This window comes from Macaca nemestrina, chromosome 7 (assembly GCF_043159975.1).
Source record: "Macaca nemestrina isolate mMacNem1 chromosome 7, mMacNem.hap1, whole genome shotgun sequence".
Classification (NCBI taxonomy): Eukaryota; Metazoa; Chordata; class Mammalia; order Primates; family Cercopithecidae; genus Macaca; species Macaca nemestrina.
The window spans coordinates 121,351,395-121,376,391 of NC_092131.1; the positions used below are offsets into that span (position 1 = coordinate 121,351,395).

Sequence of the window (24,997 nt, forward strand, 5' to 3'; positions counted from 1 at the left end):
ATGTAAATTTTTAAAACTCAGCATAAGTTCTAATTACACTGTTCTTGTTATAAAAAAGGTTGACTTTTTTTTCGTATGAAGAAAATCCATTTCTTTTTCTGTTTTGGGGAAATACGTCTTCATATACTTTGTCCATTTTCCTATTAAAGCATTCCACTTCTTACTGATTTGTATAGTTCTTTACCTATATTGGTGAATTTACCCAGTTGTGATATAAATTTAAAATATTTCTTCATAGTTTATTGCTTGTCTTTTTTAATGTTCTTGTCATGCAGAAAACTTTTTATATCTAAGTTATTACATTGATCCCATATTTTCCTTTGATAAGTTTTAGGTTTTGTGTTACAGTTAGAAAGATGTCTGCTTTGTGAAATTATTTTTAAACTCTCATTTTTGTGGTGTTTAATAATTATACATATATATATTTATATTTGATCTGCTTGGCAAATAATCTCTTTTCTCCACTTCTTCTAAACACTGCTTTTATTATATGCTAAATTTTTGAATAAATTTGTGTCAATTTATGTACTCTACATTCATTTCCTTTGACCTGTCTGTGGATTCATGCCTCAGTACCATACATTTTTATTTACTATAGCATGATGATATCTTTTAATATCTGGCAGAGCTTATCTCTTCTCCTGCAGTAGCAGGAGTTGGGTGTCCATGGCATATACAATCTTAAAGGATTTTTAATACAGATTTTCAAATCTATTAGGATAGAGTTTAAAGTGTTATTCTTTATTTTCTTCCTCATCTATAGCTAGAGATCTATTCTTACTCCTAAGTTTGAATAGTCATTTGCTTTTCCTGAAGTTTTGCATAGTTTATGGGTTTAATGAAAAAAGCAGCCTCTGGATGAACTTATCAGTTTTACATTTTTTTTTACTAATCATTAATTTTTGTTTATATCATTATTTTTCCTCCTCTTTTCCTTCATTTTTTGTCTGTAATATATGTCATTTACTTAATTTATATTTATTTTTTTATTTGGTAATAAATACACTTAATGCAATAAATCAGTTTTTGATTACTGCAGAGGTATTGATATGTAGCCTCCTCATTTTCATTTTTGTAACCATTTAATAATTACTCTTTCAATTTTTCTTTTACCCTAGAATTATTTAGGATACTGTTTGTTTTTCATATTTTCAAGTGATTGGATTTTTAAAATACAAATTTCATTTGACTTAGAAAATGAGTCCATGTAGTTTCTATTTTGGAGAGATTTTTTAACTAAAATTTTCTTTGTCATCCAATATAGGCCATAAATTGGCACTAGAACAAAGTGTAAGGTTTATAGGGCCCAGATTGTAATGTCAATGTGTTAAGTCTGTCTTACTAACTTTATTATTTAAGGCTTTTATATTATTATTGTATACCTTCCTCATTTTTGAAGCTTTAAAGAAGTGTATTGACCTCTCTCATTGCTATGCCTTTCATTTCTTTCTATTTAAAAACATATTTTGATGCAATCTTATTTGTTAACAATGCAATTTATTAAATATTCATGCCTTTATAAATTAGACTTCACAACAAAAAATGACAATTTCCTCTTTGTTTTACCCATGAAGTCTACTTTTGCTGATATTGATATTGCAAGGCCTGTTTTTCTTCATGTTTTTCAGATATATCTTTGTACAACCTTAACTTTAGCATCTCAGCATCTCTTTTAAAAATTTTCATGATTCCCTAGCTCTTGGAAGTTTATGTTGTTGTTGTTGCTAGTGTAACAAACCCTCAGTCTTCTTATTTCTTAATGGAGATGATAATAGTAGTACCTGTCTCAAAGGGTTGCTGGAAGGACTAAATAAGATCATGTACGGCAAGTGCTGAGCATAGTCTTATTATTATTATTAATCCCAAAGTGATAAAAATCATGCATTTCCTCTCTCTCTCTCTCACGTTTTGCCCTTGTCACCCAGGCTAGAGTGCAATAATGCCATCTCAGCTCACTGCAACTTCCACCTCCTGGGTTCAAGCGATTCTCCTGCCTCAGCCTCCTGAGTAGCTGGGATTACAGGTGGCCACCACCATGCCCAGCTAATTTTTGTATTTTTAGTAGAGATGGGGGTTTCATCATGTTGGCCAGGCTGGTCTCGAACTCCTGACCTCAGGTGACCCACCCGCCTTGGCCTCTCAAAGTGCTGGGATTACAGGTATGAGCCAGTGCTCCCAGCCCATTGTTTTGTTTGTTTGTTTTTGTAAACTAAGTTTTCTTCTGTTATACTTTAAACCATAGGTTGCCTTGTTAACTAATAAACCTTGAATTTAAACAAACAGAAAATATACAGCCATTTGTTAAATTTAGTTATGGCCATTCTTATACTGAACAGGGAATAGGGCAAGATTTCCCTCTCAGACTTTAGGATTCTAAGCCCACGTGACCTGTAGTGACAAGGGGCAGCAAGGCATCAGGTATCATGGTTAAAGCGAGCTCCTCCGCAGCCAGCCCACTGCCTCCAGGGCCCAGCTCCACCCCCGCCTGCTCCCTAGCTGGCTAAGAGAGCTCAGATGAGTTCCTTTACTTCCCCACCTACACACTCTCATCTGTGAAATGGGGATATTAACAGACCTTTCTCATAGCTGTGTTGTGAAGATGAAATTAATGAATACATGCAAAGTGCTTAAATACCTGGCCAGTCGTGAATGCTACATACACAGGTGAGTTGTTAGCTGCTATTACTCATGCTCTGCTCTCCTCCCCTTCTCCGTCAGCACTGTCCAAGCTCCTCTTCACTTGTATACCAATTAGTTTTCATTAATTTGATTAAGTACAAGAAATATTTTCAGAGTACCTACTGTGTTTCAGACACTGTGCTGCTACTTGTAGGAAGCACAATATCTATCACAGGAGACAGACATATAAATATAATAATGATAAGGCAGTGTAAATAGCAATTTAATAAAAACTCCAAACAATGAAATAATAGTAATAAGTCAGTGTAGAGTGTAACAGTGGGAACATAAGTCGGGGGCAGAGGAGGCATAGAGAAGGGGCAGTTGCTTCTCTCTGGGGCAGGGGGAGGGAAGGCTCTGAAGAAGAAGGGAGCCCAGGAATGGATCTTGAGCTGGGTCTGAGCTGGAGTCTTAGGTGAGGAACCAGCAGGCAGGAAGGCATGGTGACCTGAAATAACATGGCATTCCCACACCCATCTCTGCATGCCACCTCTCGTCCTCCAGTTGGGAACATCTCCCCATGTTGTTCACCTCCCTGAAGAAATGTCCCTTCTTCTGAAGTCCTGCTCAAGTCCTACTTTCTCCGAGAGTCCTGTCCCCAGCATCTGACTCGCTCTGACTCACCTGGCTTCCCTTGTGCTGTGACCATGCCTGTGTCTTGCTTCTCCCTGCTCCCAGGTGGCTGTACAGTGCTGGGCGCACAGTAAGTGCATGTTGATGGATAAAGTGATTACCAACACCATTAAATGACTAATGCTTTATCCCAACACCATGGCTGTGAGAGCCCATTTCCCACTGAAATTCCCACTGGTCTTTGAAGAGAGGAGATCAGGGTGATTTGTCTTTTCCTAGCTCATGCTACATGTCCCTTTTACATGATTCTCTCAGGAGCCCCAGGGAACATAAGGGACCTGGCTTGAGATTACAAAATGGCTGAGAAACAAAGAGGAGAGAGGTGCAGAAACCTGGCGAATACAGCCCTTGTCGCTGAAATGTCAGACCCACTGAAGTCAAGCCCATTAATCTTGTTTTATTGCAAGATTCAAAATCGCCATGCTATGGCAGCCACAAAATTGATAGATGGGTTTCTCTGTGTTCACCCAGTACCTTGGCTGCCTGGGAAACCAGACCCCAGATGAACAAGGAGAGGAAATTAAAACCGCCCTTGGAGGTTTTTCAGTAACTGCTGCTAGAGAAAGACCGGGCATTCACGGTCTCTGGCCGCCAAGCTGCTTACACTTGGGTTTTACTGCGTTTTTTATAAGCAAATCAAAGAAATAGAAATGCTGAAACATCGCGGTAAATCTTAAGCAGCTTCCCACTCCAGTGAGGGGCAGGAGCGGCCACAACCTGGCTGTCCTGTTGCTTAAGGCCATGGGGCTGTGATCTTGTTTGGCTTTTTGTTAATGACATAGGTGAAAAATAGAAATGCCTGGTTGTTTTAATTTGGGGTTCTTTGATCACTGGGGAGCTGAAACCTTTTTCCATATGTCAGTTTTCTAGTTGGATTCCATCTTTTGTAAATAGCCATTTTCCTTCTGCCACTAATGTAATTAATGATTCAGTTCAGCAGTTCCGCATGTACTGTGGGTCTAGCACATTCAGAGGTGAGGAAGGCATGGAGGTGAGTTATGTATGTCCCACTTCCTAACACAGTACAGGGGGAAGGAGAGAGAGTAGGAGGGAGAAAGGGAAACAGAATGTCACTTTGCTGCAATGTGGCTGATAAGGATACTTCCAGAATGTTTTCCCTGTTTTTTTTTTTTTTTTTTGCTTTTTAAACAAAAATTTTGGAGAACATAGAGATGTTTCTGTTCTTTTAATATTATCAATTACCTATCTTTTGTGATTACTTCTATCACTTTTTAAATATTCATTTTTGTTTCATTTTAACTTTCTGTGGTCAATTTTTTTTAAATCCCAAATCCGGCTGAAATTTATTTACATGTTAGATTTGTATGAGTTATAGGTCTTCCTTCTTTTTCTAAATTACTTTGATTTTGCAAACATTATATTGACTAATTCTTCCCTTTTCTGAGTGTTTTTTTTTTTTTTGATAGCTCTTTTGTTTGTTATACATAAAATTCCCACATATACACACATAGGGATTATAATATTTATTTTCCTTTGTGCCGATACGTTGCTCTTTATTATTGTTGATTTTCAATGCATTTAAATATCTGGCAGAACTAGCACATCCCAGAATTTTTTTTGTAGTCTATCTTATTTATTCTTTCTTTTGACTATTAGGGATTTTTTTTCCAGTTCCAAGAAGATATCCAGAGAAATTATTTTTGACCTTGTATTCAATCTATATATTTATTTAGGTAAACCAATATGTTTATAATATAATGTTAGGAGTAACACTCAAAATCCTAAGGAAATTGATCTCGGACAAAGGATTCTTAGCAAAGCGATTTTACTTCTGTGCAGGGGGTGCCTCCTGGGCCAGTCGCCATGAGAGCACACCTGAACAAGGGGCACAAAGGCCTTTATTCCTGACACAAGTCCTGCTCCTGTGTACATTCCCCATTGGTCGGGGTCGGGTCGTACAATCTAAACTAATCTCGGTTGGCTAAACATTTGATTTTTTTTTAGGTAAGGTGGACACATAAAAGAAAATGGAGAGGAAGGGGAAGGGGTGTCTGTAATGAGGTAGAAAGTTAGTCCTCTTCTCAAATAAGGACAGGATGTCAGCTGGTACTGATAATGCCTGGTACTGTGGCGTGCCTGGGCATCTAACAAAGGCAAAAAGGGAAAAAGGAGAAAAAGGGAGGGGGTACTATGAATTAAAGAATAAAATATAGATCAGATTATTTGAAGAGAAACCTCATCATATCCCACAGTAACATGAATAGCACCATCCAGGAATGAATTATATTTTACTTTTATTCAAATTTCTTGTAATTTGTCCCAAAGTTTGATGCTTTGTTTATAAAGCCACTCACATGAAGATATATGTTTAGTATAATAATTTGTACGCTTTGCTATAATTTAGATTAGATTTCTTTGTATTTTAGTAATGTGCAAGGAAATTATTATTTTATTTATGTGTACATCTTGTATCTGGTTAATTTTCTACACTTAAAAAATTAATTCTGGAGGTTTTCAGTTAAAACCTGCTTTTGGCGCCGCTCAGCCCAGGGCTGGGACCCCACCAGGGCTGGGACTGCCCGGCCTGGCCCCCGCCCGCGCCTCCCCGCGCCACCCCGCCCCTCCCAGCGCCACCCAGCGCCCCTCACCGTGCGCTCTCCACGCACCCGCCGGCGCGGCCAGACCGGGTAGCCAGAAAAATCATTTTTCTTCGCTGGGAAGGTGAACATTTGTAGCATTGATTTCCGGGATCTGGTAACATGGCAAAAGATGCCGGTCTTATTGAAGCCAACGGAGAACTCAAGGTCTTCACAGACCAAAACCTTAGTCCCGGAAAAGTCGTGGTGTCCCTCGTGGCCGTTCACCCCTCCACCGTCAACCCGCTTGGGAAGCAGCTCTTGGCAAAAACCTTTGGACAGTCCAATGTCAACATTGCCCAGCAAGTGGTAATTGGTTCGCCTCAGAGACCAGCAGCGTCAAACGCCCTGGTGGTAGGAAGCCCACACAACCCCAGCACTCACTTTGCCTCTCAGAGCCAGCCTTCTGACTCCTCACCTTGGGCTGCCGGGAAGCGCAACAGAAAAGGAGAGAAGAATGGCCAAGGGCCTGCGGCACTTCTCCATGGTCTGCGAGAAGGTTCAGAGGAACGGAACCACTTCCTACAACGAAGTGGGGGACGAGCTGGTCTCGGAGTTCAGTGCTGCCGACAACCATATCTTACCAAACGAGTCAGGTTATGACCAGAACAGCATAAGACGGCGCGTCTACGATGCCGTAAACGTGCTGATGGCCATGAACATCATCTCCAACGAGAAAAAGGAGATCAAGTGGATTGGTCTGCCCACCAACTCAGCTCAGGAATGTCAGAACTTAGAGGTGGAAAGACGGAGGAGACTTGAAAGAATAAAACAGAAACAGTCTCAACTTCAAAACTTATTCTACAGCAAATTGCCTTCAAGAACCTGGTGCAGAGAAACCGGCACTCAGAGCAGCAGGCCAACCAGCCGCTGCCACCCAACTTGGTCATCCACCTGCCCTTCATCATCATCAACACCAGCAAGAAGACCATCATCGACTGCAGCATCTACAATGACAATTTCGAGTGTCTGTTTAATTTTGACAACACATTTGAAATTCACGATGACACAGAAGCGCTGAAGCAGATGGGCATGGCCTGCGGGCTGGAGTCTGGGAGCTGCTCTGCTGAAGACCTTAAAATGGCCAGAAGTCTGGTCCGAAAGGCTCTGGAGCCGTACGTGACAGAAATGGCTCAGGGAACGTTGGAGGCGTGTTCATCACGACGGCAGGTTCCACGTCTAACGGCACGAGGTTCTCTGCCAGTGACCTGACCAACGGTGCAGCTAGGACGCTGGCCACAAGCCCCGATGCGTCTCAGTACAGCGGCTCCAGGGTGGAGACCCTGGTGTCTTAAGTCGGGGAAGACGACGAGGAGGATAATGTCTTCAACGAGAATGAGGAGGACGACTGACGTTCTCCCCACTTCAATTTCAGCTTCAGGAAAACGTTTACGGGAAAGAATTTTTTTTTTTATTGTGGGTTTTCTGTTTCCTTTTGGCCCACTCCCAAGGAGATATTGGTAAGCTATTGAATTTAGATATGCACCTCTGATAAGCAAGGATTGTTTCCCGTAGGATTAGGACGTGCTGTGGATGTGTGTTTTGATACCAGTGTACAGATGCAGAGTGTTTATTTACTGTTTAGGATTTTGTGTTTTCATCTTCTATTTTTCTTCAAGTGCAGAGTTCATTTTTGCCGCTGAACATTTTTTGTTGAGTTTCTGAAGCAATTGTATTTCATCCACATTCATGAAAATGAAACGCCCTCCTGTTGTGGATGGTGATCACCTGATGCCGTTTATTTGCGTGAGTTTGGGCGGCGCCCCCGCTGGCAGATGGTGAGACTCTGTGGAGTTTGTTCAGTGGTACCATGTCCAAGCAAACAGCAGAATTCGACTTTCTAAACAGCCCCAAGCAAAACAGCAGAATTCAGCTTTCTAAACAATAAACACCATCAACCTTATTGACTTTATTGTCCCTTAAATTATATTGACTGTTGTGATTCCATCAAGTTTATACACTCTTTTCTCTCCCTATTTTGCAGCAACAAATTGCAAAGTGCTTTTGTTTCTTTGTTTTTGTTTGGTTAAAGCTTATTGCCACGCTGGTGCGGCTATGGAGGCTATCTGGAAGGCTTGGAATGGTTTATTGCTTATGGTAAAATTTGCCTGATTTCTTGCAGGCAGCGTTTGGAAACATTTTATTATATAGTTGTTTATATACTTGTAATTCTATCATTTAAAGACATGTACTGAAACAAATGTATTTATTTCATAAGTATCTTCCTGTAATCTATTATAAAATTGAAATTAAATATAGAGAATGTTTTAGCAATTTTTTAGCTCAAAATTTGTCAATCATTTTTAATGGTTCTTTTTTTTATAAAAAGAAAAAGGAATTTAAGGACAGGCAGTAGTCTCTTTTAAAATTTATTCATAAAACTCATTAACTGCACAGTTGCTATTAGCTGCCTGTTCTAAAATGATAGTCTTTTTATTGAAACACAAACTTTTCTGTAATATTTTATGGAATATAAAGAGACTTTAATTGTTTGACTAGTTTAACTTGGCACTGGTTAGTTTTTATTAATAAAACGTGCATGGGCATTTAAAAAACAAACAAAAAACAAACAAAAAACCCCCCTGCTTTTGTAGATATTCAGTCATACCATCAGCATATAATGGCACTTTGTCTCTTTCTAATTAATCTATATCACTGTTAACTGTCTTTTCTTTCTTATGTTGTTTCAAGACTCTATAATAAAAATGGTGGTAGACAACAGTCTTTGTTCCTGAGGTAAATGGAAAGTTTTTGGTACAGTGTCACCTTTGAGCATAATCTTGAGGATATTGAGCTAAAAATATTATTTTTATTGTAACAATGCCAGTAACACAAACACTGATATTGGTGTCTACTGTGTAGTATTGTGTGCCAGGCACTGTTCTAGGCTCTTTCTATATATGTAACTTCATACAATCCTCACATTAAACCATTATTTCCATGCTACAGGGGGGTCATGGGGCACAAGGAGGTTGGTAACTGACCAAGTCACTAACAGAAAGAGGACATGAATCCAGGCATCTGGCTCCAAAGACCAGATTTAGCTGCTTCTAAAGAACATGAGTTTATCCATGTTACAAAGCGTATTTTATTAGAATTGATCAAACTAACTGGAGCAAATAAGATTTTCACATCTATTAAAATGACCATGAGACTTTTCTTCCTTAGTCTAATAGTGACTTCTAATAGATTTCTCCCTACTGAGGCTTCATTCTCTCATTCACAGGATAAGCTTCATTGGGTCCATAGAACGTTCTTTTATTTGTTATTGATTTTCTTTAGTTTGTAATTGAAGATTTTTTTTTTTTTTTTGTATACATAAGAGTGACTGGTTTAGTTTCTAGTCTTTCTGGTTATGTGATTTCTTTTAAAAGAGTTTCTTCTTTATTATAATTTGTTTATTTTGAGAAATCTACAAAGTGGAGAAAACTGCAAAAAAGTAGTACAACCTCTAGAATTGGAAAGTTGTCAACATCTTGGTATATTTGCTTCAAGGCTTGTTTCGTTTTTCCTGAAACATATGAAAATTTCAAGATAAAAAAATAAGTTCCCCTTAATTCTACTTCTAGATATATACCCAGAAGAATTAAAAGCAGGGGCTCAAACAAATACTTGCACAACATGCTTATGGCAGCATTACTCACAGGAACCAAAAGGTGGAAGCAACTCAGGTGTCCACTGATGGATGAATGGATACATGAAATGTGGCATAGCGATACCATGGAATATTATTTAGCCTTAAAAAGGAAGCAAATTTTTTTTTTTTTTTTTTAAGACAAGAGTCTCACTCTGTCGTCCAGGCTGGAGTGCAGTGGTGCGATCTCTGCTCACTGCAAGCTCCGCCTCCCGGGTTCACGCCATTCTCCTGCCTCAGCCTCCCGAGTAGCTGGGACTACAGGCACCTGCCACCACACCCAGCTAAATTTTTGTATTTTTAGTAGAGATGGGGTTTCACCGTGTTAGCCAAGATGGTCTCCATCTCCTGACCTCGTGATCCGCCAGCCTCGGCCTCCCAAAGTGCTGGGATTAAAATTCTGACACATGCTACAACATGGATGAACAATGAAAACATTATGCTATGTGAAGTAAGCCAATCAGGAAAAAATAAATATTTATAATTTCACTCATATAAGCTACCCAGACTGGTCAAATTCACAGAGACGTAAAGAATGAAGGTTGCCAGGGAGTGAGGGAGAGTGAAATGGGAAGTTAGCACTTAATATGCACAGAGTTTCAGTTTTGCTAGATGAAAGCATTCTGGAGATGGATGGTGGTTGCACAACAACATACAGGTACTAAATGCCACTGAACTGTGTGTGTAGAAGTGGTTAAGATGGCAGCATTTATGTGTATTTTATCACAGTTAAGTAAAAAAGAAGTCCCCCTTATTTTACATTCCCAGTGTCATTCTTGTCTCAGGTGTCCAGAGGGAATCATTGTCATGAATTGATTATAATATCTTCCAGTCTATCTTTTATGGTTTTGCAAACATACATATGAATCTATGAAAGGTTTACAGCATTCTTTTGTGTTTCCTAAAATTTCCATTGAAAGTAATATGCTGCATGGAACATTCAACAATTGGACTTTTATCACTACATTTTATTTATGTATTTCTTTATTGTTATTTAAATGCAGTTCAATTCTTTTTGCTGTTTCAAACAATCCCATAGTGAGTGTGTCTGTTTACAGAATATGTGCCTGAGATTATCCAAAGTGTAGACCTGGAACTGAATGACTGGGTCACAGCATGAATGTTTTCAGTGATCCTAGATAATGTCCATTTGCTCTGAAAGTTATTATTCAAATTTAAATACCAGCCAGCAGAGGATGAGAGTACCCGTTTCCCCCTAGCTTCAGCAAGATCAGTATTGACATTTAAAATTTAGTTTTTGCCAACCTGCTAGGTGTGAAACGTTATCTCCTTGTTTAATTCACCTTTCCTTGAGTACTGGTGAGCTTGAAAACCTTTTCACATGTTTATGAACCACTGGTTTTCTCATCTCAGAATCACCTGGTCTTTGTCTTTGCTTTTTTTTGACATGAAGTCTCACTCTGTCGCCCTGGCTGGAGTGCAGTGGCACGATCTTGGCTCACTGCAACCTCTGCCTCTCTGGTTCAAGAGATTCTCCTGCCTTAGCCTCCCGAGTAACTGGGATTACAGGCGTGCACGACCACACCCAGCTAATTTTTGCATTTTTAGTAAAGATGGGGTTTTGCCTTGTTGGCCTGACTGGTCTCAAACTCCTGACCTCAGATGATCTGCCCACCTCGGCCTCCCAAAGTGGTTTTTTTTCTTTATTGATTTGAAATTTATTAGATATTTTGGAAATTAATTATTTGTCCCTGCAGATATCACAAATATATTTTCTAGTCTTTTCATTTAACTTTGTTTTTTATCATACCAAAGATTTTAATTTTGATGTAGTCAGATTTAAAAATATTTTTCATTATGATCTATGCTTATCTTTAAGAAATTATCCCCTACCCTTGGCCCATAAAGATATTATCAGATATATTCTTCGAATTGATTTCAAATTTTTTTTCTAAGGTAGATTTTAATCAATATGAAATTTGGAGACCTTATGATCTCTTCTGCAAGTGTGGAAATTTGAAATTAATAGGATGAATTAAATTTTTCTTTATTGCTTAAGAAGTAGTGGTATTGGATAGAGATTATGAGTGTTCTAAATATTTAGATAGGTTTATCAACAAATACATAAGGATCACTGAGAAATTACAATGACATATCCTCCTTTCTAATGATCTGTTCTGTGATTCAGATATTGTTAAAAGGTTGACCAGGAGCTTGTCTGTTTTGTTTTCCTCTCAAAGTTCTAGTTTTTAGTAACACTACTATTACCACTACTCTTACAGCAACAGCCATGACCACTTCTGCCTCTCAAGATTTAGTGAGCCCTTATCCATTATTCACCAGACACTGTGCTGTGAGCTTTACCAGGCATTTACTTTCATTTAATTTTTACAACAATCTTATATATAAAGTTGTTATATTTTACAGATGGGAAACATGAGAAAGTAGGGCACAGAGAAATGAACTAAATGTTCCAAAGTTGCAGAGCTGTGTGTATTGAAATCGAGCTGCAAACCCAGCTTCACCTGACCTAAGATAAAGGGCTTGTAGTCCCTACATTCCACTGCCTTCTTCTTTTTTTCCCCTTCTCATTCCATTATTTCTCGTTTCCATTTTTTGCCAGTATTATTTCATTTCTTCTATTTTCTCCTGATGGGATTTGTTTTCCGTTCATTCTCACTTCTTGCTTTCATTGCCTCACTCTCTTGCTGTCGTGTTTTACACACAGTAGTGTGTAGGATGTTATTTTTAGTTTCTATATATTTGAGTTTTTTCTCTTTTTAACATATAATATGAATGTTTAACTCATTGCATTTTGATCTGAAAATATTAGCCATAAAAATTCTGCCATAAGGTGGTATTCATCAATGTTTTCTTCACGATTTAGCATATGATCACTTTTTTTTTGCTTATAGACCGAGTACATATACTTTAAAAGAAAAAGTAATCCATATTTTTGCATTACAAGATTTGAAATAAGTCTATTAGATGTACTGTTTTTATTGTGTCATCCATTTTTTTCTAGTTCCTCATTTACTTTCTAAATACTTGGGTCTGTAATAGGCTGATAACAGTAAATTATATTCTTACACCCAAGCATGTTTTTGTTTGATTTCTTATGTATTTTTACAGTTTTTGCCTTATACACTTGCAAGTCTTACGTAAAGTTTTTAATTTTAAGCACCATGGTGTCCAGAATTAATCCTGCTGTTCTTTGATTTAAATTCAGCAGGCATATTTGGGCCCAATAATTCATTTTTAAACTTTTATTACCTTTCTGCCACTGAAGCAGAAGCAGATCTTATGGACAACTTAACACTGACTTTTAAAAATCCTAATCTTTACATAGCTTGAGACAGGCCACTTATATCCATTTTCATTACCACCATGCTGCCACTTCATTTTATGTCTTCTTGTCCTCTGTCGTCTTTTTTGATTTTTGATGTATAGTTCAATAAATGACTATGTTATACTTTGTTTTCTGTCTAAAGATTTTTTTTTTTCTTTCGAGACTGAGTTTTGTTCTGTTGCCCCGGCTGGAGTGCAGATCGCTATCTTGGCTCACTTCAACCTCTACCTCCCGGGTTCAAGTGATTCTCCTGCCTCAACCTCCTGAGTAGCTGGGATTACAGGCATGCGCCACCACGCCCAGCTAATTTTTGTATTTTTATTAGAGACAGGGTTTCACCATGTTGGCAAGGATGGTCTTGATCTCCTGACCTTGTAATCTGCCTGCCTCGGCCTCCCAAAGTGCTGGGATTACAGGTGTAAGCCACTGCGCCCGGCCTAAAGATGTGTTTTTAAGAGGTCACTCTAATTTTAAAATAAAAATATTTATGATCAATTTACAAGACACTCCACTAACATTCGTAAAGCTATAATCCTCATTTTTAAACTTTCCAGACAAAGGCAACTTTTAACCCTCCTTCTTAACTGCTGAGAGATATTAGAGGTTTTGCTACTTTTCCTTCTTCCTTCTTTCCCCTCCCATTCTTCATTGATACAATTTGATTTTTGATCCCACTTTACCTTTTCTCATCATTTTTTAGTTCTAATTATTTGTAGCTTGTTTTGGAGCCACAACTTTAGTTAATAAAATCAATTCTCAACAGTTAATTCTATTTTCTACTGTTCTATTATTACCTTATCCTTGACATTCTTCTTGGCATTGATGACTTTTTAAAGTGAGCAGATGGTCATATAGGCATCCCCAGGTGTTTTTCCATTTCCAATTTCCCCTTTTCCTCTTTATTTTTGAGAGTGTTCACCACAGAGTGGGTTCCTATGAGGTTTATCACCTGAGGGTAGATGGTTGTAAAGTGAAATACTGTAGACCTCACTAAGAAGTAACTGTGCACCCACAGCACTCTCAGAGAACATCCTAATTCTTAAAGTATTGTAAAAGCATCAGTCCATTTTCTTCTATGATTGCTTTTACATTTGGTAGAGAAAAAATGAAGAAAGAAATGATGACCTCTATTCAGCACTGTTACAGACTGGATCATGTCTTCTTAAAATTCACAGGCTGAATCCCTAACCCCCAATGTAACTGTATTTGGGATAGGGCCTTAAAGATGTAATAGAGGTGCAGTGAGGTCCTAAGAGTGGGCCCTAATCCAGCATGACTGCTGTCCGTATAAGAAGAGGAAGAGACACCAGGAGTGTGTGTGGACTGAGAAAGACCCACAGCAAGAAGGGCACCATCTATTAAGCCAGGAAGAGAGACTCACCAGAAACCACCCTGCTGTCACCTTGATCTTGGCCTTCCAACCTGCGAACCAGGAGAAAATAAATTTCTATTGCTTAAGCCACCCAGTAAGTGATATTTTGTCATGGCAGCCCTAGAAAATGAATTCAAGCACTTAGTCTGTGCCAAGAGCTGTACAAAATGTTTAATCCCTGACAACAACCCTATGTGGCATTTTTACTGTAGTGTCGTGAATGAGGAAATTGAACCTTGAAGTGACTTGCTCAGGTCAACAGTTTGTAATTGATGAAGCTAGAATTGAAACCAAAATCTTTCTGATTCCAGATCACATCCTTTTCCTTCACTGTCACTGCCTCCTAGTAAATTCAGATTCTAGTTTCTTTAAGTGGAATCTGGTCTTTCTTCTTTGCAAAGTGTGAAACGTTATTTCAGTTGTTCACGTTGCTGCTCACATCAGTTGGCATCAACCCTGGAAATCCACTCACTCTGAGCATCCAGGGAGCATGAACCCCACCCCCGTGCCTCTGTGAGGATGTTTCTTTTCCCTCCCTCTAGGTCTAGTTGCTGCTAGCTTTCTTCAGATCTCAACTTTTGCTCCATCTGCAATGCAGTCATTCCTGATTCCCATTATTCTAATATTATACTCACAACGCTTTGTGTTCCCTTTCTTCCTTCTCCTTCCTTCCTTCCTTCCTTCCTTCCTTCCTTCCTTCCTTCCTTCCTTCCTTCCTTCCTTCCTTCCTTCCTTCCTTTCACAAGTGGATAATTGTGGGTTCATTTATGTAATTATTTTAATACTTTCCCCTGCACTGATCTGTAAACTCCGTGGGAGTATGCACTCGATTTTTCTCATCACTGGGAACACACAGGCTGACCTGCAGCAGGCATGCATAGACATCTGTAGAATAGAGGAGCAAGGGAACGAATGACTCTAAGGAGCCTGCTTCTCCCATCCAGCCTTACTTGGAAGATATGCCCCAATCTCGCTGCAGGAAGGGGCCTCCTGAATTACCCAGAGACAGATCTCTAAGTGTTGCACCTAGAAGGTGGAGGACAAGTACCAAACCTGGAGTCCTGGGCCTCAACTTGAGATATAACACTCTCTCTTCCCAGCTGGGTGAGAAACTTAAATTCTCTGGCCCTCAGTCTTTCCATGTAGAAAAGAAATGAGTTGGACCAGGTGTTCCTTATTGTTCTAGAGGTCCACACATTCTGTGATTCTGTGCCATCACTGGGCACAGCCCCTCCTATTACAATGGGGGATTGGGAATTCTAAGAGGACTCATCCCATCTTCAGATAGTTACAGAACACAGATGGTAGACTGGGACCTATGGGTTCCTCAGAGCACATGGGGCCACTGGAGCAGTAGCTGGGCTTCAGTGAGTCAGAAGTCCAGGGAAGGAGGAGCCTGAAGTCTGGGTCAAATCTGTAGGCAAGAGCAGGATGGTGCAACCCACCCTTTGATGCTTATTGTGCCATAGGCTTTCTTTTCTTCATCATCACCTCCCCTGTCCAGGCCAAGTGTGTCCCTGGGCTTCAAAGACTATCCTGCTGTGACTCAGCACGCCTACCACCTTGAAGCATTGGCAAGAGCATGGAGACAGAGGTGTGGCTTCTACAAAATTATGTTACTCAGGAAGGGAAGCTTTGTAAATTCTGAAATCTCTGCAAACATGGGATAATTAGGTCGTACATTGGCTAATGAATTTAATGCAGATAATTGCAATTTAATGCACATTGACAAAACAATTTAAAGTCCTGATACACATCAATGGCTTCTGATTCCTTGGGAATGCTTCCGAGATGAAGAGGTCTGCTCCGTGCTTTAATACAAAAGGTATTTTATGTCTCAGAGCAAGGGAGCGCAGGGTGGGGTCCTTTAAGGCATCTACTTGCCAAGAGTGAGTTCACATCCTCCTCTTCCCCTTGCTTTTGCCAAATGCACAAACAAGGCCATTGGTTGATAATGAGCAAGAGATAATTCACTGGAACGAAGGCTCCACAAATCGAAAAGACATATGTTCTAATGCAGTATACACTTAACTTCGGAGACCAGCTTTAAGATACAGCTTGCTAGTTTGTAAAGCCAAAGCTAATCTTAAAGGGAACAGGAGCCCAGGTCAGGTCTTAGAGCCTATAGAGCAGTAATTGGAAACCCTTTACAGACCATAAGAGACAAAAAGAGGAATGTGAGGCCCCTGGGGCCCCGTTTCTAAAATCAGGGCTAACTCTTTGGAAATGTGACGACAATGTGTTATGGGGGTCCCAAGGCCAAGTCACACTTTCCACCAGAATGGAACTTACCTGAGTGGGTCCTGACTTACTTCTAAGCTACTTAACCAGTCACTGAATATCTAGTAGAAGCAATGCACAGAGCAGACCGGTAAGAGGATTTAAGCTAGAGGTCTGTGTTGTTTGACCTGTGCAGGGAAACTTTAAGTGAGAATCCCGTTTTCTTTCTCTCTCTCTCTCTCTCTCTCTCTCTCTCTCTCTCTCTCCTTCCTTCCTCCCTCCCTCCCTCCCTCCCTCCCTCCCTCCCTCCCTCCCTTCTTTCTTTCTTTCTTTCTTTCTTTCTTTCTTTCTTTCTTTCTTTCTTTCTTTCTTTCTTTCTTTCTTTCTTTCTTTCCTTCCTTCCTTCCTTCCTTCCTTCCTTCCTTCCTTCCTTTCTTTCCTTCTTTCCTTCTTTCCTTCTTTCCTTCTTTCCTTCTTTCCTTCTTTCTCTCTTTCTCTCTTTCTCTCTTTCTCTCTTTCTTTCTTTCTTTCTTTCCCAGGCTGGAGTGCAATGGCATGATCTCAGCTCACTGTAACCTCCGCGTCCCCGGTTCAAATGATTCTCTGGCCTCAGTGTCCTGATCAGCTGGGATTACAGGCGCATGCCACCACGCCCAGCTACTTTTGTATTTTTAGTAGAGACGGGGTTTCACCATGTTGGCCAGGCTGATGTCTGGTGCATGACCTCAGGTGATCTGCCTGCCTTGGCTTCCCAAAGTGCTGGGATTACAGGCGTGAGCTACTGCGCCCAGCAGAGAATCACATTTTCTAGATTCTTTTGAACAATCAGAGGGTCTAACCACAATGGACCTGTGTTCTGACATGCCAGTAATCATGCGGGCCTAAGGAGCTGCTCTCTTTAGACGGGCAGGTGTTCTCCTGATCTCTGCATCCCAGGCTCTAGGTTGTCTTCTTTCATTTAGGCCACCTTCTTGGTCCCAGCAGGCATTTGGATTTGAGTTCTCTAGTCCACCTGTGCAGGTACTGAGCTGGAAGTGAGATCTAAAGATGAAATCTGATGAAGTATGTTGGATACAAATAGTCTCCTCATTTACGCAACAATCTGTAAGCATCTATTCTGTGCCAGGCTGTGTGCTGGTGCTGAGAATATGAAGATGGAAAGTCCTCATTGAGTGTTCTTAAGAGCTTACCATCTCTAGGGGGAGACAGACATGTACACAGATGGACTGAAATACAAAGTGATTGCTATAGTTACCCAGAGAACATGGATATGAAATGTTAAACCTTAGTGTCCTGACTACTCTAGTCTGAAGAATGGTTAATGGTGTTCCATAGGTAGGCCTTGGGCTAAGCAATTGGGAATCAATGTTAGTGCCGACTGTAAGCAAGAAATGGCTTTTCCTACTAAGGGGCTGAAAGAGCCTTCTCATTGGTTTAGCAGGCTAGAAAAAAAAAACAAAAACAAAAACAAAAAAAAAAACAGCTGCAAAAGTTTGCCTGGTCATAGAGAATGCATGCTGCAGCATTATGTAGCTGTTTTAGGACTTTTTTAAGAAAGAATGCGAGATACTGTTTGCATTTGGAGCAAAGCGTGAATACAGACTAAGGCTTAAGTGTCATGCTTCTTTATGCTTTTAAAACTCTTTGAGCTGTTATAAGAGATAATTTTGTTAATGTTACTATGGTAGGTGATAGCCAATGGTGAGGGAATGGAAGTCTCTCTAGAAGAGACTGAGGAAAGGCTGGGAACCAAGGTTTTTGAGAAGTCTGCCCCTATTTATGTTTAGTAAGTGTCAAGAGGTAGCCTGAGCCTAGTTTGAGTTAAACCCACCTTTGGATAAAGAAGTCTTATTACTGAAATACTGGATTTTTAATACACTAGTTCACTATTTGGTATTCTATATACCCCTTCAAGCACTTTTTTCCCACTCACAACAAACTATACTTTATACAATTCTGGATGCTAAAACTTAGGGATTTTCTCTTTACATAAATTTTGGCTCCATTCTTTCTGGAACAATCTAATTGATCAAAACTGGGAGTTCTCAAGTGAATGCAAAAGGAGCAGGCCATAGCTTTATTTATTAGAGAGACTGTCAGAAACTTGAGATCTTTTGGCCTATGATAATACCATTTATTTTTGCATTGCTTCACAGTTTGCCACGTATTTTTACATCATCTCATTTGATCCTAAACAGCTTGACAGAGCAACTGCTATCGAAATATTACACATGGGAAAAATGAGCCTCAGGGAAGTTAAATGACTTGACCAAGATCTGCTCATAGTCACAAGTATTTTTTTTTCAGAGGTTGTAATGTCTCATATTTAGTCCTTTGCCATCTATGTTGATTTGCTTTTGTCTATTTCCTCATTATTGAAGTATATACTTTAAATATATACGTTAAAGTATCAAAATATCATAGAGAAACATTTGAACTATATTCAGGAAATATGTTTAAAGATATTTATATATTGCCCTACAAAACTTAACATTTAAAACTGATAATATCTGTAATGACATCAGAATGAAAGAAAAAAAGTTGTACAGTGTATATTCCTTTGTTTGAATCCCAATCTTTTTCATAGGTAATGACAGATGCCTTATTGTGAAACTTATTTATAATAGTAGTAAACCTAACTGGATTTGGATGAAGAAGTCTTAATACTGGAAAAAAAAATCAGTGTTCTAGGGCAAGAATCAGAAGCACGAGTGCAGGTGAGATCGTATGGGAGCAGAACACTGCGGGGCTCACAAGAGAATCAGACTGGCCCGGCCTAGGGACGTCTCTGGCTAAGCTAACTCTGGGCTCCCACCGTAATCCAAGTCAGACTGAGCATTTGATCTCTGTAAGCCATGGGAATAGCAGCATAATGCTACAGCTCGCACCCTTAACAGACCATCCTTAGCAGCTTTGTTCCTTGGTTTTAATATCTATGCTATGCCTATTTTTTTGTAAGATGTTCACACATTTTGTTGTCTTCTTCATTAAGTGCTGACTGTAAAGTATGACCCAAATGGTGTTGTAAATAGATGGCTTGTGTGAACATACACTTAGAATTAAGACTGTGGTACCTGGTGGAAAAAGAAAACAACAGTTAAGGCTTGCCATTGCAAGATCCTATCATGTTGCCATTTGCTTCCATTTGTATCTGGGCAGGTTACACGGTGTGCCACAATGGAACTATGGGTGAAGTGTGTGAGAGCCCAGAGGAAAGAATAGCTGAATTTTCCTGGGAGAGTCAGGGTGGGTCTCACCCAGGAAGGAACCCTGGGGCCAACACTTGAAGGAGAAAAAATCTGTGGGATAGATAAATCCTACTGGGACAGGTGAAGGAGGGGGGTAGTCTTTGAATTTGGCCTTGAAGGGTGTAAACCCTTTGACCAAGCAAAAATGAGGAGAAAAGGACATCCCAGTAGGGAGGAAAAGCATGCAAAAGTTGGAGTAGGCACGAAATAGTGGTTTATAGGAAATCCGCACTGAGGCCCAGAATAGCAGATTAATGCCAAGCCAGTGCCATGGAAAATCAGAAGATGTTCATTGATGAGTATGGTGCTATGAAATGAGTGATTTGATGAACAGAACTCTGTCTTGAAACATATGCTCATCAGTGGAGTTCAAGGTGAGTTTATGGAGGAGAAACTGGCAGCAGTGATCTTTAGCTACCTCCTTCCTCTCTGAGGTTCAGCTCTATAATTTCAGAAACACAGGAATTTGGTGGCAGGATCATTGTCAAGATTGTAAAAAATGTGTATAATGCACAGTGTAAGGTGCCCAGCACCTGGCATACAGTAGCTGCTCAGCAAATAGCCTCTCCCTCTCCTCTCTGTTCCCGTGAGCTGCATGTCAAGCTGGATCCTGGCTGTCTCAGCTGCCAGGTTATGCAGGGCCACAGGCAACCTTCATTTTAGCTGCTAAAAGGTAGTGATGGACTGAGGTGCCAATAATTTTTTTAACGCTAAAGAGTACACGTGTAAGAATGATCCTTCTCACATTCTGACACCTTGATAACATCTCATTTATTTATAGCGTTAGCTAATTAACACCAAATGTCAGCGTGCCTACAACTAAAATATTCTATTATTTCAGTGTCTCTTTTCAGATTACTATGCTGTGTGGATAATTCTTCATTTGTGGGCAAGATAAAAATGAAACTTTACAAGAAGATCCTTAGGGAGCCTGACTGGTAGCTGGGATTATGGCATTCTCCATTTCTCATCTCTGGCCATGGTGAAATTAGCTGTGCTCTGTTATTTTTGGCTTCGTGATCTTAAAAAAGTCACGTAAGCCCTGTGAGCTTCTAGATCTTTAAAGGATAATTTTCTCCCCTTCTGTAAGAGAGTTGTGAAGATAAAGAAAGAATGTTTGTGAAAGGTTGGGTAAATGTAGAATCATATGAAAGCTTATGCATAGCTGATATAGTCAATTTTTCATAAATTATTTTCAGAAAGTTATGGCAATTTTCACTAGAGACACAAGAAGCTCTTAGACTGCTTCTCCATCAGAGTCAAGAAATAGCTATTAAATGGGTTTTAAAAAACTAACTAAAAAGAGTGAAATTAGTTGATTTCTTGATCCATTGAATTGATTGAGTCACCCTTCAAGGCCAGAATAGACAACAATTTTTTTTCACAAATATTTGCTTCAAAAAGTGGGTGGTGGCCAAAGTGAGCAGAGGTTGGGGCTGCTGCTGCTTTTTCCTGTGGCCTGTGCAGAGCCCACATAGGGTCAATGGAAAAGCCAGCTCCAGGGTGATGTAGGAGGCAGAGGCAATCTTACGTTTGTGATCGCTCCTCTGCCCAGCTCCAGAAAGTTCACAGGCACCTCGTCCTTAGCCATTCCCCACTACCACACATTATTTCCAGAACTTTGATGGGAAGCAAAAGAAGTGACACCATGCCCTCCTGAGGGAGTGGCCTCCTCCTTAATACTCTAATGTGAATACCCCCTACTCCCAAACTTTAATTTCCTCTTTTGACATTTCTCGGTCTCAGCATGGATTGGTTTTGGTGTGGGAGGATGGGGGAAAAGTCTCTTATTGGCTTTCCTCAGGCCTGCTTCCCTTATCAGTACAGCCGCACAGTGCCTGTTATGGACTGACTCTTGGTGTCCCCGCAAAATTCATTTGTTGAAATCCTAACCTACAAGGTGATGGTATTGGAAGGCGGGGTCTTCCGTAAGTGATTACATTATGAGGGGGAACCCTCGCTAGTGGGATTAGTGCCCCTATAAAAGAGGCCTCAGAGAGCTCACCCCTTTTCGCCATGTGAGGACACGGCTAGAAGGCACCATCCATGGACCAGGAAGGCGCACTCTCATCAGACACCTAATCTGTTGGTGCCTTAGTCTTAGACTTCCCACCCCACAACTGTGAGACATCAGCATGTGCTGTTTAAGCCATCCAGTCCACGGTATATTTGTTATAGCAGCCCAAGCAGACTAAGGCAGGGCCTAAGGCTAAACCTCCCACTCGATTTTCAGTATAAATCTGGTTATGAGTTGGATTCTGTAGGGGCAAACTCTGAAACAGAATTTGAAGTACAAACTCAGATTAGGGAGAACACCTATGGAAGGAAGGAGATGAAGCCTGGATGGGAAGGGGGAGAAACTGAATCCCACTGCAGGCTCAGCAATGCCTGGCCAACCCAGTGGGGAGCTGTGGGTGAAGGGGGGTCCATCAGAGTTGTGCCCCACTGGGCAGAAATGACCAGGCCTGTTGACTCTCACCACACCTGGTCCCCAGATGTGGACTGTTCTGGGAAAGACAAGACACTTTCCACAGGTGGGGAAAACCCTGAAGATGCTGGGGACAGGAGGCTGTCTGCCCGCCATTCTCCCGATGATTGGCAGGCAGCCCTTTTCTGAAGGGGGTCTGGGCAGTGCACCCCCATGTCCACCAGCCTACTCCTTGTGCTTCTCAGGACCCCTGCTCCATACTCACTCAGGAAGCGGCTTGTCCAGGATTCTGGTGGCCTCTCTTGCTCAGAAACCTAGAAGAGGCAGGTTAGCAAGATAAGATACAGCCCCAGCTTCTGCATTTGGGCTCCAGGCCACAAGTGATACGCAGCTTCCCTTCTCCACTGTACAATCTAGAATGCCCTCTCCTTCACTTACCCTCGCTACTGGTCTTGGTGGCTTTCCTGGTGGTGGAACTGGACCCTCATCCGCAAAGAATCTGCATCCCTAGTCACATGCTCTCCAGCTGCAGTTGTTGCACTTGTGTGTGTACAAACATAATGATCAAGAGGGACCCAGTGGATCACCTGGATTCCACACTCACTCCTCATGCCCTCATTTTTAATACCAGCCACCTCCTCCTGATGATCAGGGTCATCTAACCCACCAACAAGGTGACTTTTCTTCTTGCCTACTGGTCTCTCAACACAAAGAAGTGAAAGTGCCCAGGTAGGAACCACATCATATAATTCAATGGGACTCCTACGGTGTATCCCTGAGAAAGCATGCACCCTCTGGGGACCAGGACCTCTAACCCTTCAGAGTCCAGAGTTGTAGGGGTGGGATGTACAGAGTCCACTAGTGTGTCATTAAGAGTCAGTGGTAAGTGGGGCCACCCCTGATTTTACACCTTGGTTCCTGGACCCCTGTATTCTTCCTTCTGGGGACACAGCTCTATATAACAACATTTGATTTGTACATATGTTACACCCTGGAGGATGGTACACTATCCTTGCAGAGTATTGCACTCAGCGGGGCTCAGCAGGCCATTCCAGCTCTCTATCAGCTGGCAGCTTTGTGGTCACAAGGTACATACAACCAGGGTGTCTCATAGTCATGGGCCTACTCCCCTGACTTACTTGCAGAACAGAACCTAAAGAAACTCATCAGGTGTCATGCTTCTGTTTCCACAATGGGAGGTGCAAGTTACAATAATTCATTCACTTTGGAGGAAATGTCCCAGCATACCTCTGTCTACTGGGCCTTAAAAATAGTAAGAGCATGGCAGCCCCTGAGTCCTTGTATTGTTCATCTCTAGTCCTCTGGAGTGTATATGTGGTTGGCCTCCTCTTCTTATCTGTCCCAATCAATATAACACCACTGCCGTAATGAGAACCAGGGTGATATTATATAGGATGTCCAGATGGTCCAGGTCTCTTCCAGTTATGTCATGACAGGTTGGGAGAGTTAACATATTTCTGGGACAAAATTGTAAATGGATATTGTTGTCTATTCCATGTGAATGCAAACTATTTATGATCCTCTTTTTTAAGAGGGATAGAAAGAACACATTTGCCAAATAAATGACCACATACCATATACGTGAAGCTGCCTTCATATGTTCTAACAAAGAAACGACAGCTACAGTCAGGGTTATGTGAAGCTGCCTTCATATGTTCTAACAAAGAAACGACAGCTACAGTCAGGGTTATAACTGGGAGGAGCCTGCAGTAGTCTCTAGTCTGCTCTAGGAGCCAAGTGCTTTCTGCAGGGGCTATCCCCTTGAGTTACATGGAGACATGAAAGGGGCCACCTCTGCCTCCTTCACAACCCTAAGGGCAGCAGTTATCTTTGCTATCTTTCCAGGGATGCATTACTATTTTCGATTTACTATCTAAGCTGGAATGAGGTAATTGCAGAGGATTCCATTTGGCCTTTCCACAAATGACCTTTCCATTTGGCTGTCACTCCACAAGCCACGGACCCAATGGGGCTGTTACATGTACTGCCAAGCATGTCGATCCCAATCATACACTTGGGCACTGGGGAAATGATCACAGTGTGGGTCCATGGATCCTGTGGACCTGCTGTAAGCTGGACCTGGGGCAGGGAACCTCTTATTTCATAACCCCCTTTCTCCCCATTCTAACAGCAGGGCCTTGATAATGTTTTGGGTCTCTGGGTATCAATGTCAACTGTGACTAACAATCCTTGAACTCTCTCGTCCTTCCCCTTCCTTTATACAGCTACCAGAGTAAATGTCTATAAATCCTTTTGTGAAAGGACTAGATGATTCTTGGGTGTGTACACTTGCCAGAATGTTGTAAGGTCCTTCCTTTTGGGGACCTAGCTACCTGTTCAGTCAATGAATTTTCAGTCTGAAATTTGACTCAAGTCCAGAAGCTAAGCAAAGGTCTATGACATTTTATTGGGGTAACTTCTGTCAGCCTACGGATCACCTAGTCTCAATTTCCTCGTCTGCTATAAGCTGGGCAGTGCCCTTATCAACTGCCCATCTATTAGATCCCTTAGAACTCCACAGTCTATTTTTTAAAATTATTATACTTTAAGTTCTAGGGTACATGTGCACAACATGCAGGTTTGTTACATATGTATACATCTGCCATGTTGGTGTGCTGCACCTATTAACTCATTTATATTAGGTGTATCTCCTAATGCTATCCCTCCCCCCTCCCGCCACCCCATGACAGGCCCCGGTGTGTGATGTTCCCCTTCCTGTGTCCAAGTGATCTCATTGTTCAATTCCCATCTATGAGTGAGAACATGCAGTGTTTGGTTTTCTGTTCTTGAGATAGTTCACTGAGAATGATGGTTTCCAGCTGCAACCATGTCCCTACAAAGGACATGAACTCATC

The 24,997-nt window shown here is 40.9% G+C and overlaps 1 pseudogene; it reads left to right on the plus strand.

The window, feature by feature from the left end:
• The first annotated feature begins 5,879 nt into the window (after positions 1–5,879).
• LOC105493117 (transcription factor Dp-1 pseudogene) lies at positions 5,880–23,706 on the plus strand (annotated as a pseudogene).
• Positions 23,707–24,997: the final 1,291 nt, after the last annotated feature.